The sequence below is a fragment of the Bombina bombina genome, chromosome 2 (assembly GCF_027579735.1).
Source record: "Bombina bombina isolate aBomBom1 chromosome 2, aBomBom1.pri, whole genome shotgun sequence".
NCBI lineage: Eukaryota > Metazoa > Chordata > Amphibia > Anura > Bombinatoridae > Bombina > Bombina bombina.
In genome coordinates this window covers 1,347,831,161-1,347,847,910 of record NC_069500.1, presented here as the reverse complement: position 1 = coordinate 1,347,847,910, position 16,750 = coordinate 1,347,831,161, and positions in this window count along the sequence as shown.

Genomic DNA, 16,750 nt, shown 5'->3' with positions numbered 1-16,750 from the left:
GAAACCATATATAATCGGTTGTCCTTTAGGGCAAGGGTCTCAGTCCGTGGCTTGTTAGGAACTGGGCCGCACAGCAGGATGTGACTACACTGTGTACAGTCAACATGTAGAGTTAAGTCTAAGGCCCGATTTCCTGTAATCCCTGTAGTTGTCCTCTTGCAGTGCCCGGCCACAAAGTCCCTGTTGCCAGGGCAATTGACAACCACCACACCCCTAACCTAGCTGCCGATTGGCTCTAGAAGCTACAGTGTAGGACTCTACAGCCAATCAGCAGCTAGGAGGTAAGGGGCATGGTGGTTTTCGGTTGATCTGGCAGTGGAGACTTTTCAGCCTGTGTCGAAATCTGTGACCCGACGGAATGTGCGACCATGACGTCACCACTTTCCTGAGCCCACGTGACTGGTTGCAAAATCAGACGGAACAGCTATTTGTCATCGGATTTTGTACCCACAATCGGCGCATGCGACCAACAGTCACAGATTTCAACACTACACCGGTGTGGATATAAAATATAAACATAGCCATCAATCCTAGCACTTGTAGTTCAGTTTAACACTTGCACTACAACTATAATTAGACCCAACAACTATAATCAGACCCGTCGCAACGTGTAATATGTTTAAGCATTTACTCCAATATTTAAATGAATGGATGCAGCAGTGGCGATGGGGCCCCTTAAGTGCCATGCCCGACTGGTAGGGTTGCCACCCATCCCTTAAAATACAGAACACTTATAAGTTACACATGCTGCAGGGTGTGCAGGGAGGAATATGAATAGTGCTGTCCAGAAACACAATACATGTTCCTCCCTGCACACCCTGCAGCATGTGTCACTCATAAGTGTCCAGGAAAACATGGCTGAGGTGGCAACCCTACCGACTGGTCAGCCAGACCCTAAACCTAAACCAGCTGTATTGATAGCGGGAGGCTAAAAAACAATTGTAGTGCATGTTGTGCTAGGGGGCGTCTCACAATCCGATGGAGGTTAGGGCCATCCGATTTTGAGACCAGGCTATAAAGTATGCATTAGATGAGCACCTATTAAGGTACTAATAATGAGCTGAACATGCACAATAGCCAGGGCGCAAAATCCGATGGCCAAAACCTCCATCAGATTCTGAGACCCCCCTAGCGCCCCTTGGCGATTGCAAATTCCGATTGCCCACTCTCATGCTTACACTTACACCAGTCCACCAATCACCTGCTACAGAGCAGACACCTTTCCAGATTATGCTCCGCACCTCCTCCCGGGGACCAACCCACTCCCAGGAACGCTGACTGCTCAGGGGGAGGCTTGACACGCATCATAATATGGTGCATAAATCCTAAACCTTGACTAACAAATAAGAGGTTTGATGATGCCTATTAGACGAAGTAATATGGTGCAAACATTGTTTAAAATCAGTATAACTAGTGACTTAACCTCTTGATTGTTACAGGTCATTGTGGATTACTTAACCTCTTGTTTACCCTAGATAAAGAGAGCAAGGGGTTAAATATATGGATTTATTTTCCTGGACCCACTCTAATAAACACACGCAGTCCCTTGCCCACCCTATGTCCTCTTCTCACACACAGTCCCTTGCTCACCCTATCTCCCCCTCTCACACACACAGTCCCTTGCTCACCCTATCTCCCCCTCTCACACACATGCAGTCCCTTGCTCACCCTATGTCCCCCTCTCACACACATGCAGTCCCTTGCTCACCCTATGTCCCCCGCTCACACACACGCAGTCCCTTGCTCACCCTATGTCCCCCTCTCACACACACACGCAGTCCCTTGCTCACCCTATGCCCCCCTCTCACACACACACGCAGTCCCTTGCTCACCCTATCTCCCCCTCTCACACACATGCAGTCCCTTGCTCACCCTATGTCCCCCTCTCACACACACGCAGTCCCTTGCACACCCTATCGCCCCCTCTCACACACACATGCAGTCCCTTGCTCACCCTATCGCCCCGCTCACACACATGCAGTCCCTTGCTCACCCTATCGCCCCCGCTCACACATATGCAGTCCCTTGCTCACCCTATCACCCCCGCTCACACACACACAGTCCCTTGCTCACCCTATCACCCCCGCTCACACACACACAGTCCCTTGCACACCCTATCACGCCCGCTCACACACACACAGTCCCTTGCACACCCTATCTCCCCCTCTCACACATATGCAGTCCCTTGCTCACCCTATCTCCCCCTCTCACACACACGCCGCCCCTTGCTCACCCTATCTCCCCCTCTCACACATATGCAGTCCCTTGCTCACCCTATCACCCCCGCTCACACACGCCATCCCTTGCACACCCTATTACCCCCGCTCACACACACGCAGTCCCTTGCTCACCCTATCTCCCCCTCTCACACACACGCAGTCCCTTGCTCACCCTATTACCCCCGCTCACACACACACACGCAGTCCCTTGCTCACCCTATCTCCCCCTCTCACACATATGCAGTCCCTTGCTCACCCTATTACCCCCGCTCACACACACACAGTCCCTTGCACACCCTATCACGCCCGCTCACACACACGCAGTCCCTTGCTCACCCTATCTCCCCCTCTCACACACATGCAGTCCCTTGCCTGCTCTATCTCCCCCTCTCTCACACATGTAGTCCCTTGCTCACCCTATCTCCCCCTCTCACACACATGCAGTCCCTTGCTCACCCTATCTTCCCCTCTCACACACACACAGTCCCTTGCTCACCCTATCTCCCCCTCTCACACACACACAGTCCCTTGCACACCCTATCACGCCCGCTCACACACATGCAGTCCCTTGCTCACCCTATCACCCCCTCTCACACACACACAGTCCCTTGCACACCCTATCACGCCGGCTCACACACATGCAGTCTCTTGCTCACCCTATCTCCCCCTCTCAGACACATGCAGTCTCTTGCTCACCCTATCTCCCCCTCTCTCACACACGCAGTCCCTTGCTCACCCTATCACCCCCGCTCACACACACACAGTCCCTTGCTCACCCTATCACCCCCGCTCACACATATGCAGTCCCTTGCTCACCCTATCACCCCCCTCTCACACACACACAGTCCCTTGCTCACCCTATCTCCCCCTCTCACACACACAGTCCCTTGCTCACCCTATCACCCCCGCTCACACATATGCAGTCCCTTGCTCACCCTATCTCCCCCTCTTACACACACAGTCCTTTGCTCACCCTATCTCCCCCTCTCACACACACACAGTCCATTGCCCACCCTATCTCCCCCTCTCACACACACACAGTCCCTTGCCCACCCTATCTCCCCCTCTCACACACACACAGTCCATTGCCCACCCTTTCTCCCTCTCTCACACACAAGCAGTCCCTCGCTCACCCTATCTCCCCCTCTCACACACACACACAGTCCATTGCCCACCCTATCTCCCCCTCTCACACACACGCAGTCTCTTGCTCACCCTATCTCCCCCTCTCACACACATGCAGTCCCTTGCCCGCCCTATCTCCCCCTCTCTCACACACGCAGTCCCTTGCTCACCCTATCTCCCCCTCTCACACACGCAGTCCCTTGCTCACCCTATCACCCCTGCTCTCACACACACACAGTCCCTTGCTCACCCTATTACCCCCGCTCACACACATGCAGTCCCTTGCTCACCCTATCTCCCCCTCTCACACACACACAGTCCCTTGCTCACCCTATCACCCCCGCTCACACACACACGCAGTCCCTTGCTCACCCTATTACCCCCGCTCACACACACACACGCAGTCCCTTGCTCACCCTATCTCCCCCTCTCACACATATGCAGTCCCTTGCTCACCCTATCACCCCCGCTCACACACACAGTCCCTTGCACACCCTATCACGCCCGCTCACACACACGCAGTCCCTTGCTCACCCTATCTCCCCCTCTCACACATATGCAGTCCCTTGCTCACCCTATCACCCCCTCTCACACACATGCAGTCTCTTGCTCACCCTATCTCCCCCTCTCACAAACATGCAGTCCCTTGCCCGCCCTATCTCCCCTTCTCTCACACACGCAGTCCCTTGCTCACCCTATCACCCCCTCTCACACACGCAGTCCCTTGCTCACCCTATCACCCCTGCTCACACACACACAGTCCCTTGCTTACCCTATCACCCCTGCTCACACACACACAGTCCCTTGCTCACCCTATCACCACCGCTCACACATATGCAGTCCCTTGCTCACCCTATCTCCCCCTCTCACAGACACAGTCCCTTGCTCACCCTATCTCCCCCTCTCACAGACACAGTCCCTTGCTCACCCTATCTCCCCCTCTCACACATATGCAGTCCCTTGCACACCCTATCACCCCCGCTCACACACACACAGTCCCTTGCTCACCCTATCACCCCCGCTCACACATATGCAGTCCCTTGCTCACCCTATCACCCCCTCTCACACACACACAGTCCCTTGCTCACCCTATCTCCCCCTCTCACACACACAGTCCCTTGCTCACCCTATCACCCCCGCTCACACATATGCAGTCCCTTGCTCACCCTATCTCCCCCTCTTACACACACAGTCCTTTGCTCACCCTATCTCCCCCTCTCACACACACACAGTCCCTTGCTCACCCTATCTCCCCCTCTCACACACACACAGTCCATTGCCCACCCTATCTCCCCCTCTCACACACACACAGTCCCTTGCCCACCCTATCTCCCCCTCTCACACACACACAGTCCATTGCCCACCCTATCTCCCCCTCTCACACACAAGCAGTCCCTCGCTCACCCTATCTCCCCCTCTCACACACACACACAGTCCATTGCCCACCCTATCTCCCCCTCTCACACACACGCAGTCTCTTGCTCACCCTATCTCCCCCTCTCACACACATGCAGTCCCTTGCCCGCCCTATCTCCCCCTCTCTCACACACGCAGTCCCTTGCTCACCCTATCTCCCCCTCTCACACACGCAGTCCCTTGCTCACCCTATCACCCCTGCTCTCACACACACACAGTCCCTTGCTCACCCTATCACCCCCGCTCACACACATGCAGTCCCTTGCTCACCCTATCTCCCCCTCTCACACACACACAGTCCCTTGCTCACCCTATCACCCCCGCTCACACACACACGCAGTCCCTTGCTCACCCTATTACCCCCGCTCACACACACACACGCAGTCCCTTGCTCACCCTATCTCCCCCTCTCACACATATGCAGTCCCTTGCTCACCCTATCACCCCCGCTCACACACACAGTCCCTTGCACACCCTATCACGCCCGCTCACACACACGCAGTCCCTTGCTCACCCTATCTCCCCCTCTCACACATATGCAGTCCCTTGCTCACCCTATCACCCCCTCTCACACACATGCAGTCTCTTGCTCACCCTATCTCCCCCTCTCACACACATGCAGTCCCTTGCCCGCCCTATCTCCCCTTCTCTCACACACGCAGTCCCTTGCTCACCCTATCACCCCCTCTCACACACGCAGTCCCTTGCTCACCCTATCACCCCTGCTCACACACACACAGTCCCTTGCTTACCCTATCACCCCTGCTCACACACACACACAGTCCCTTGCTCACCCTATCACCACCGCTCACACATATGCAGTCCCTTGCTCACCCTATCTCCCCCTCTCACAGACACAGTCCCTTGCTCACCCTATCTCCCCCTCTCACAGACACAGTCCCTTGCTCACCCTATCTCCCCCTCTCACACATATGCAGTCCCTTGCACACCCTATCACGCCCGCTCACACACACGCAGTCCCTTGCTCACCCTATCTCCCCCTCTCACACACACATGCAGTCCCTTGCCTGCCCTATCTCCCCCTCTCTCACACACGCAGTCCCTTGCTCACCCTATCTCCCCCTCTCACACACGCAGTCCCTTGCTCACCCTATCACCCCTGCTCACACACACACAGTCCCTTGCTCACCCTATCACCCCTGCTCACACACACACAGTCCCTTGCTCACCCTATCACCCCTGCTCACACACACACAGTCCCTTGCTCACCCTATCATCCCCGCTCCAACATATGCAGTCCCTTGCTCACCCTATCTCCCCCTCTCACACACACGCAGTCCCTTGCTCACCCTATCACCCCCGCTCACACACATGCAGTCCCTTGCTCACCCTATCTCCACCTCTCACACGCACACAGTCCCTTGCTCACCCTATCTCCCCCTCTCACACACACACAGTCCCTTGCACACCCTATCACGCCCGCTCACAAACATGCAGTCACTTGCTCACCCTATCTCCCCCTCTCACACACATGCAGTCCCTTGCTCACCCTATCTCCCCCTCTCACACACACACAGTCCCTTGCTCACCCTATCTCCCCCTCTCACACACACACAGTCCCTTGCACACCCTATCACGCCCGCTCACACACATGCAGTCCCTTGCTCACCCTATCACCCCCTCTCACACACACACAGTCCCTTGCACACCCTATCATGCCGGCTCACACACATGCAGTCTCTTGCTCACCCTATCTCCCCCTCTCACACACATGCAGTCCCTTGCTCACCCTATCTCCCCCTCTCACACACACACAGTCCCTTGCTCACCCTATCTCCCCCTCTCACACACACACAGTCCCTTGCACACCCTATCACGCCCGCTCACAAACATGCAGTCCCTTGCTCACCCTATCTCCCCCTCTCACACACATGCAGTCCCTTGCTCACCCTATCTCCCCCTCTCACAAACACACAGTCCCTTGCTCACCCTATCTCCCCCTCTCACACACACACAGTCCCTTGCACACCCTATCACGCCCGCTCACACACATGCAGTCCCTTGCTCACCCTATCACCCCCTCTCACACACACACAGTCCCTTGCACACCCTATCACGCCGGCTCACACACATGCAGTCTCTTGCTCACCCTATCTCCCCCTCTCAGACACATGCAGTCTCTTGCTCACCCTATCTCCCCCTCTCTCACACACGCAGTCCCTTGCTCACCCTATCACCCCCGCTCACACACACACAGTCCCTTGCTCACCCTATCACCCCCGCTCACACATATGCAGTCCCTTGCTCACCCTATCTCCCCCTCTCACACACACAGTCCTTTGCTCATCCTATCTCCCCCTCTCACACACACAGTCCCTTGCTCACCCTATCCCCCCCTCTCACACACACACAGTCCCTTACTCACCCTATCTCCCCCTCTCACACACACACAGTCCATTGCCCACCCTATCTCCCCCTCTCACACACACGCAGTCCCTTGCCCACCCTATCTCCCCCTCTCACACACACAGTCCATTGCCCACCCTATCTCCCCCTCTCACACACACGCAGTCCCTCGCTCACCCTATCTCCCCCTCTCACACACACACACAGTCCATTGCCCACCCTATCTCCCCCTCTCACACACACGCAGTCTCTTGCTCACCCTATCTCCCCCTCTCACACACATGCAGTCCCTTGCCCGCCCTATCTCCCCCTCTCTCACACACGCAGTCCCTTGCTCACCCTATCTCCCCCTCTCACACACGCAGTCCCTTGCTCACCCTATCACCCCTGCTCACACACACAGTCCCTTGCTCACCCTATCACCCCCGCTCACACACACACAGTCCCTTGCTCACCCTATCTCCCCCTCTCACACACACACAGTCCCTTGCACACCCTATCACGCCCGCTCACAAACATGCAGTCCCTTGCTCACCCTATCTCCCCCTCTCAGACACATGCAGTCCCTTGCACACCCTATCACGCCCGCTCACACACATGCAGTCCCTTGCTCACCCTATCACCTCCTCTCACACACACACAGTCCCTTGCACACCCTATCACGCCGGCTCACACACATGCAGTCTCTTGCTCACCCTATCTCCCCCTCTCAGACACATGCAGTCCCTTGCTCACCCTATCTCCCCCCCTCTCACACACACAGTCCTTTGCTCAACCTATCTCCCCCTCTCACACAGACAGTCCCTTGCTCACCCTATCCCCCCCTCTCACACACACACAGTCCCTTGCTCACCCTATCTCCCCCTCTCACACACACACAGTCCATTGCCCACCCTATCTCCCCCTCTAACACACACGCAGTCCCTTGCCCACCCTATCTCCCCCTCTCACACACACACAGTCCATTGCCCACCCTATCTCCCCCTCTCACACACACGCAGTCCGTTGCTCACCCTATCTCCCCCTCTCACACACACGCAGTCCCTCACTCACCCTATCTCCCCCTCTCACACACACACGCAGTCCATTGCCCACCCTATCTCCCCCTCTCACACACACGCAGTCTCTTGCTCACCCTATCTCCCCCTCTCACACACATGCAGTCCCTTGCCTGCCCTATCTCCCTCTCTCACACACGCAGTCCCTTTCTCACCCTATCACCCCCGCTCACACATATGTAGTCCCTTGCTCACCCTATCTCCCCCTCTCACACACACACAGTCCCTTGCACACCCTATCACGCCCGCTCACACACACACAGTCCCTTGCTCACCCTATCACGCCCGCTCACATACACGCAGTCCCTTGCTCACCCTATCTCCCCCTCTCACACATATGCAGTCCCTTGCACACCCTATCACGCCCGCTCACACACACGCAGTCCCTTGCTCACCCTATCACCCCCTCTCACACACATGCAGTCTCTTGCTCACCCTATCTCCCCCTCTCACACACATGCAGTCCCTTGCCTGCCCTATCTCCCCCTCTCTCACACACGCAGTCCCTTGCTCACCCTATCACCCCTGCTCACACACACGCAGTCCCTTGCTCACCCTATCACCCCTGCTCACACACACACAGTCCCTTGCTCACCCTATCACCCCTGCTCACACACTCACAGACCCTTGCTCACCCTATCACCCCCGCTCACACATATGCAGTCCCTTGCTCACCCTATCTCCCCCTCTCACACACACAGTCCTTTGCTCACCCTATCTCCCCCTCTCTCACACACAGTCCCTTGCTCACCCTATCTCCCCCTCACACACACACACACAGTCCATTGCCCACCCTATCTCCCCCTCTCACACACACGCAGTCCCTTGCCCACCCTATCTCCCCCTCTCACACACACACAGTCCATTGCCCACCCTATCTCCCCCTCTCTCACACGCAGTTTCTTGCCCACCCTATCTCCCCCTCTCACACACACGCAGTCCCTTGCTCACCCTATCTCCCCCTCTCACACACACACACAGTCCCTTGCACACCCTATCATGCCGGCTCACACACATGCAGTCTCTTGCTCACCCTATCTCCCCCTCTCACACACATGCAGTCCCTTGCTCACCCTATCTCCCCCTCTCACACACACACAGTCCCTTGCTCACCCTTTCTCCCCCTCTCACACACACACAGTCCCTTGCACACCCTATCACGCCCGCTCACAAACATGCAGTCCCTTGCTCACCCTATCTCCCCCTCTCACACACATGCAGTCCCTTGCTCACCCTATCTCCCCCTCTCACAAACACAGTCCCTTGCTCACCCTATCCCCCCCCTCTCACACACACACAGTCCCTTACTCACCCTATCTCCCCCTCTCACACACACACAGTCCATTGCCCACCCTATCTCCCCCTCTCACACACACGCAGTCCCTTGCCCACCCTATCTCCCCCTCTCACACACACAGTCCATTGCCCACCCTATCTCCCCCTCTCACACACACGCAGTCCCTCGCTCACCCTATCTCCCCCTCTCACACACACACACAGTCCATTGCCCACCCTATCTCCCCCTCTCACACACACGCAGTCTCTTGCTCACCCTATCTCCCCCTCTCACACACATGCAGTCCCTTGCCCGCCCTATCTCCCCCTCTCTCACACACGCAGTCCCTTGCTCACCCTATCTCCCCCTCTCACACACGCAGTCCCTTGCTCACCCTATCACCCCTGCTCACACACACAGTCCCTTGCTCACCCTATCACCCCCGCTCACACACACACAGTCCCTTGCTCACCCTATCTCCCCCCTCTCACACACACACAGTCCCTTGCACACCCTATCACGCCCGCTCACAAACATGCAGTCCCTTGCTCACCCTATCTCCCCCTCTCAGACACATGCAGTCCCTTGCACACCCTATCACGCCCGCTCACACACATGCAGTCCCTTGCTCACCCTATCACCTCCTCTCACACACACACAGTCCCTTGCACACCCTATCACGCCCGCTCACACACATGCAGTCTCTTGCTCACCCTATCTCCCCCTCTCAGACACATGCAGTCCCTTGCTCACCCTATCTCCCCCCCTCTCACACACACAGTCCTTTGCTCAACCTATCTCCCCCTCTCACACAGACAGTCCCTTGCTCACCCTATCCCCCCCTCTCACACACACACAGTCCCTTGCTCACCCTATCTCCCCCTCTCACACACACACAGTCCCTTGCCCACCCTATCTCCCCCTCTAACACACACGCAGTCCCTTGCCCACCCTATCTCCCCCTCTCACACACACACAGTCCATTGCCCACCCTATCTCCCCCTCTCACACACACGCAGTCCGTTGCTCACCCTATCTCCCCCTCTCACACACACGCAGTCCCTCACTCACCCTATCTCCCCCTCTCACACACACACGCAGTCCATTGCCCACCCTATCTCCCCCTCTCACACACACGCAGTCTCTTGCTCACCCTATCTCCCCCTCTCACACACATGCAGTCCCTTGCCTGCCCTATCTCCCTCTCTCACACACGCAGTCCCTTTCTCACCCTATCACCCCCGCTCACACATATGTAGTCCCTTGCTCACCCTATCTCCCCCTCTCACACACACACAGTCCCTTGCACACCCTATCACGCCCGCTCACACACACACAGTCCCTTGCTCACCCTATCACGCCCGCTCACATACACGCAGTCCCTTGCTCACCCTATCTCCCCCTCTCACACATATGCAGTCCCTTGCACACCCTATCACGCCCGCTCACACACACGCAGTCCCTTGCTCACCCTATCACCCCCTCTCACACACATGCAGTCTCTTGCTCACCCTATCTCCCCCTCTCACACACATGCAGTCCCTTGCCTGCCCTATCTCCCCCTCTCTCACACACGCAGTCCCTTGCTCACCCTATCACCCCTGCTCACACACACGCAGTCCCTTGCTCACCCTATCACCCCTGCTCACACACAGTCCCTTGCTCACCCTATCACCCCTGCTCACACACTCACAGACCCTTGCTCACCCTATCACCCCCGCTCACACATATGCAGTCCCTTGCTCACCCTATCTCCCCCTCTCACACACACAGTCCTTTGCCCACCCTATCTCCCCCTCTCACACACACGCAGTCCCTCGCTCACCCTATCTCCCCCTCTCACACACACACACAGTCCATTGCCCACCCTATCTCCCCCTCTCACACACACGCAGTCTCTTGCTCACCCTATCTCCCCCTCTCACACACATGCAGTCCCTTGCCCGCCCTATCTCCCCCTCTCTCACACACGCAGTCCCTTGCTCACCCTATCTCCCCCTCTAACACACGCAGTCCCTTGCTCACCCTATCTCCCCCTCTCACACACATGCAGTCCCTTGCTCACCCTATCTCCCCCTCTCACACACACACAGTCCCTTGCTCACCCTATCTCCCCCTCTCACACACACACAGTCCCTTGCACACCCTATCACGCCCGCTCACTCACATGCCGTCCCTTGCTCACCCTATCACCCCCTCTCACACACACACAGTCCCTTGCACACCCTATCACGCCGGCTCACACACATGCAGTCTCTTGCTCACCCTATCTCCCCCTCTCAGACACATGCAGTCCCTTGCTCACCCTATCTCCCCCCCTCTCACACACACAGTCCTTTGCTCAACCTATCTCCCCCTCTCACACACACAGTCCCTTGTTCACCCTATCCCCCCCTCTCACACACACACAGTCCCTTGCTCACCCTATCTCCCCCTCTCACACACACACAGTCCATTGCCCACCCTATCTCCCCCTCTAACACACACGCAGTCCCTTGCCCACCCTATCTCCCCCTCTCACACACACACAGTCCATTGCCCACCCTATCTCCCCCTCTCACACACACGCAGTCCCTTGCTCACCCTATCTCCCCCTCTCACACACACGCAGTCCCTCACTCACCCTATCTCCCCTTCTCACACACACACGCAGTCCATTGCCCACCCTATCTCCCCCTCTCACACACACGCAGTCTCTTGCTCACCCTATCTCCCCCTCTCATACACATGCAGTCCCTTGCCCGCTCTATCTCCCCCTCTCACACACGCAGTCCCTTTCTCACCCTATCACCCCCGCTCACACATATGTAGTCCCTTGCTCACCCTATCTCCCCCTCTCACACACACACAGTCCCTTGCACACCCTATCACGCCCGCTCACACACACACAGTCCCTTGCTCACCCTATCACGCCCGCTCACATACACGCAGTCCCTTGCTCACCCTATCTCCCCCTCTCACACATATGCAGTCCCTTGCACACCCTATCACGCCCGCTCACACACACACAGTCCCTTGCTCACCCTATCACCCCCTCTCACACACATGCAGTCTCTTGCTCACCCTATCTCCCCCTCTCACACACATGCAGTCCCTTGCCTGCCCTATCTCCCCCTCTCTCACACACGCAGTCCCTTGCTCACCCTATCTCCCCCTCTCACACACGCAGTCCCTTGCTCACCCTATCACCCCTGCTCACACACACACAGTCCCTTGCTCACTCTATCACCCCTGCTCACACACACACAGACCCTTGCTCACCCTATCACCCCCGCTCATACATATGCAGTCCCTTGCTCACCCTATCTCCCCCTCTCACACACACAGTCCTTTGCTCACCCTATCTCCCCCTCTCTCACACACAGTCCCTTGCTCACCCTATCTCCCCCTCTCACACACACACAGTCCCTTGCTCACCCTATCTCCCCCTCACACACACACACAGTCCATTGCCCACCCTATCTCCCCCTCTCACACACACGCAGTCCCTTGCCCACCCTATCTCCCCCTCTCACACACACACAGTCCATTGCCCACCTTATCTCCCCCTCTCTCACACGCAGTTTCTTGCCCACCCTATCTCCCCCTCTCACACACACACAGTCCCTTGCTCACCCTATCTCCCCCTCTCACACACACGCAGTCCCTTGCTCACCCTATCTCCCCCTCTCACACACACACACAGTCCCTTGCCCACCCTATGTCCTCTTCTCACACACATGCAGTTCCTTGCTTACCCTATCTCCCCCTCTCACACACACGCAGTCCCTTGCCCACCCTATGTCCTCTTCTCACACACACACGCAGTCCCTTGGTCACCCTATCTCCCCCTCTCACACACACGCAGTCCCTTGCTCACCCTATCTCCCCCTCTCACACACACGCAGTCCCTTGCTCACCCTATCTCCCCCTCTCACACACACGCAGTCCCTTGCTCACCCTATCTCCCCCTCTCACACACACACAGTCCCTTGCACACCCTATCACGCCCGCTCACACACATGCAGTCTCTTGCTCACCCTATCTCCCCCTCTCAGACACATGCAGTCCCTTGCTCACCCTATCTCCCCCTCTCACACACATGCAGTCCCTTGCTCACCCTATCTCCCCCTCTCACACACACACAGTCCCTTGCTAACCCTATCTCCCCCTCTCACACACACACAGTCCCTTGCACACCCTATCACGCCCGCTCACACACACACACAGTCTCTTGCACACCCTATCACGCCTGCTCACACACATGCAGTCCCTTGCTCACCCTATCACCCCCTCTCACACACACATAGTCCCTTGCACACCCTATCACGCCCGGTCCCACACATGCAGTCTCTTGCTCACCCAATCTCCCCCTCTCAGACACATGCAGTCCCTTGCTCACCCTATCACCCCCTCTCTCTCACACGCAGTCCCTTGCTCACCCTATCACCCCCGCTCACACACACACAGTCCATTGCCCACCCTATCTCCCCCTCTCACACACACGCAGTCCCTTGCCCACCCTATCTCCCCCTCTCACACACACACAGTCCATTGCCCACCCTATCTCCCCCTCTCACACACACGCAGTCCCTTGCTCACCCTATCTCCCCCTCTCACACACACGCTGTCCCTTGCTCACCCTATCTCCCCCTCTCACACACACACAGTCCCTTGCTCACCCTATCTCCCCCTCTCACACACACACAGTCCCTTGCTCACCCTATCTCCCCCTCTCACACACACACAGTCCATTGCCCACCCTATCTCCCCCTCTCACACACACGCAGTCCCTTGCTCACCCTATCTCCCCCTCTCACACACACGCAGTCCCTCACTCACCCTATCTCCCCCTCTCACACACACACGCAGTCCATTGCCCACCCTATCTCCCCCTCTCACACACACGCAGTCTCTTGCTCACCCTATCTCCCCCTCTCATACACATGCAGTCCCTTGCCCGCCCTATGTCCCCCTCTCACACACGCAGTCCCTTTCTCACCCTATCACCCCCGCTCACACATATGTAGTCCCTTGCTCACCCTATCTCCCCCTCTCACACACACACAGTCCCTTGCACACCCCATCACGCCCGCTCACACACACACAGTCCCTTGCTCACCCTATCACGCCCGCTCACATACACGCAGTCCCTTGCTCACCCTATCTCCCCCTCTCACACATATGCAGTCCCTTGCACACCCTATCACGCCCGCTCACACACACGCAGTCCCTTGCTCACCCTATCACCCCCTCTCACACACATGCAGTCTCTTGCTCACCCTATCTCCCCCTCTCACACACATGCAGTCCCTTGCCTGCCCTATCTCCCCCTCTCTCACACACGCAGTCCCTTGCTCACCCTATCTCCCCCTCTCACACGCGCAGTCCCTTGCTCACCCTATCACCCCTGCTCACACACACACAGTCCCTTGCTCACCCTATCACCCCTGCTCACACACACACAGACCCTTGCTCACCCTATCACCCCCGCTCACACATATGCAGTCCCTTGCTCACCCTATCTCCCCCTCTCACACACACAGTCCTTTGCTCACCCTATCTCCCCCTCTCTCACACACAGTCCCTTGCTCACCCTATCTCCCCCTCTCACACACACACAGTCCCTTGCTCACCCTATCTCCCCCTCACACACACACACAGTCCATTGCCCACCCTATCTCCCCCTCTCACACACACGCAGTCCCTTGCCCACCCTATCTCCCCCTCTCACACACACACAGTCCATTGCCCACCCTATCTCCCCCTCTCTCACACGCAGTTTCTTGCCCACCCTATCTCCCCCTCTCACACACACACAGTCCCTTGCTCACCCTATCTCCCCCTCTCACACACACGCAGTCCCTTGCTCACCCTATCTCCCCCTCTCACACACACACACAGTCCCTTGCCCACCCTATGTCCTCTTCTCACACACATGCAGTTCCTTGCTTACCCTATCTCCCCCTCTCACACACACGCAGTCCCTTGCCCACCCTATGTCCTCTTCTCACACACACACGCAGTCCCTTGGTCACCCTATCTCCCCCTCTCACACACACACAGTCCCTTGCTCACCCTATCTCCCCCTCTCACACACACGCAGTCCCTTGCCCACCCTATCTCCCCCTCTCACACACACGCAGTCCCTTGCTCACCCTATCTCCCCCCTCTCACACACACGCAGTCCCTTGCTCACCCTATCTCCCCCTCTCACACACACACAGTCCCTTGCTCACCCTATCTCCCCCTCTCTCACACACGCAGTCCCTTGCTCACCCTATCTCCCCCTCTCACACACACACAGTCCCTTGCTCACCCTATCTCCCCCTCTCACACTTACAGCCCCCTGCTCATCCTATCTCCCCCTCTCACACATACAGCCCCCTGCTCACCCTATCTCCCCTTCTCACATATACAGCCCCCGGCTCACCCTATCTGACCCTCTTCCGCTCTCTCACATTCTCATCCTCTCTGCCCCTCTCCTGTTCTCTTAGACACACAGCCCCTGCTCAACCTTTGTGGACCTCCCTCAAATATACACAAAGCCCTCATCGTTGCCCTATCTGCCACTGTCCCTCACACACAGCCCCCTTTGCTCACCTTGTCACTCTCCATCATACACAGCCTCCTGCTCAACCTAACTACCCTCTCAGATTCACAGCCGCTTAATAATCTTCTGACCCTCTCATATTGTAGTACTCATGTGGAACCCTCATCTTCTACAGCAACCCCAGGGCCCCTATTCAGTGCACGTGTGTTTATCTTCTCATCATGCTGCCTACGTTTTGTGGGTCTAGTAGCAACTCTCAGTCTGTCTCTTCCTCTTCCCTGAACAAGCTGCAGCATTGTAGGCTTAGGAGCAAGCACATATTTTTAGCATTATATGTCAGAATTGTGTGCAATAATATTTATATTACCAATGTTTAAAAAACAGTTCTAAAACATTGTTACAAACACTGATGCCCTATAGTGCTTAGGACACGTGCATGTAGGTATTCTCTATAATATAGCATACCAAGAGAACAAAGTCCAGGGTTTCTGTAGAAGATGAGGGTTCCACATGAGTACTACAATATGAGAGGGTCAGAAGATTATTAAGCGCCTGTGAATCTGAGAGGGCAGTTAGGTTGAGCAGGAGGCTGTGTGTGATTGAGAGTGACAAATAAGGTGAGAAAAGGGGGCTGTGTGTGAGGGACAGTGGCAGATAAGGCAACAATGAGGGCTTTGTGTATATTTGAGAGAGAGGGCCACAAAGATTGAGCAGGGGCTGTGTGTCTGAGAGAACAGGAGAGGGACAGAGAGGATGA